Here is a 1,039-nt window from a genome sequence, read left to right as displayed (position 1 = left end):
AGGCTACTCGATACCGTGGGCTTATTTATTTTCAGGCATTATCAAACTACCCCCCACCACCACCCCTATCCCATTCCATCTCCCGGCCAGATCCGGCCCTCAAGCTTTTAAAATCTTCTCCCTGAATCGAACAAGAAGAACTTACAGGCCCTGATAGCAATACTAAAATATATTTATTTGTTATTATGAATGTGGTCACTGTTGAGCAGACTGAATTAAAAATTTCAATTTAAAAAAAGTCTATTTTGTAAAATAAAACCATTAATTTCCGGACAGCTGGAAGAAAAAGTTTTTATATTAGGTTATATTATAATCCCATGAAATACCAGTGAGTGATATCTATCGAGCCACTTTTAGCCTCACTTTGAGAACTTCGTTATTTCAACCTGTTTTATCCCATATATATGTCTCCTGGTTTGGTCGACGAAATCTAGAATCTTACTTTTACTTGCTTTACCCGTCCTCTTGTACCTCTAGGGCGTTGAGGGGTGAAAGAACTTCCTGTCTCTAGCAAGTTGGATGACCTGGCTGGGAGTGAGGGATATTGTTTGTTTTTAGAATCACTCAATCAAAGTTAATCTGACCAGCGACTTTAATGCACATGCCTATGCCCGGTTTTTATCATAGAAACAAAATTCTTGTGTCGATCCTGACGAGGAGAAGGGCTGAATGAATGAGTTCCATAGTCCAGTCAATATAACATTTTCAGTACTGGTACCAATTTTTGTCTTTAAAGGCCTGTCCCCATGGTTTTATGCACCCTCGAGATAGTGACCGAGATAGAGATCTAGATCGAGATAAGAGGGAATTTTTCCTTGGCTATACAGGACCGTAAAACACAGGCAGGTATACAGTGGAAACCATACTATTATATAACAGGCCCAGTAATAACAGGGATCCGGTAAAAACAGGGATTTTTAAAATCCCCGTTTTTTTCAACTCATTGGCTCTATTAAAAGTTATCTGCAATAACAGGACCTTATCGGAGCACAATCTGTTATAGCAGGGACAAAGGCTCGCTTACAATGAGTAAAAAGTA

At 39.2% G+C, this 1,039-nt stretch overlaps 1 protein-coding gene across 1 annotated transcript in view; it reads right to left on the bottom strand.

Moving 5' to 3' along the window:
- The window catches only part of LOC101858572, a gene marked incomplete at both ends in the record, with an annotated part of 14,163 nt that overhangs the window by 6,564 nt on the left and 6,560 nt on the right, over positions 1-1,039 (bottom strand).

Source organism: Aplysia californica, unplaced genomic scaffold (assembly GCF_000002075.1).
Source record: "Aplysia californica isolate F4 #8 unplaced genomic scaffold, AplCal3.0 scaffold00582, whole genome shotgun sequence".
Taxonomy (NCBI): Eukaryota; Metazoa; Mollusca; class Gastropoda; order Aplysiida; family Aplysiidae; genus Aplysia; species Aplysia californica.
This window is presented reverse-complemented; position numbering and strand designations above follow the sequence as displayed.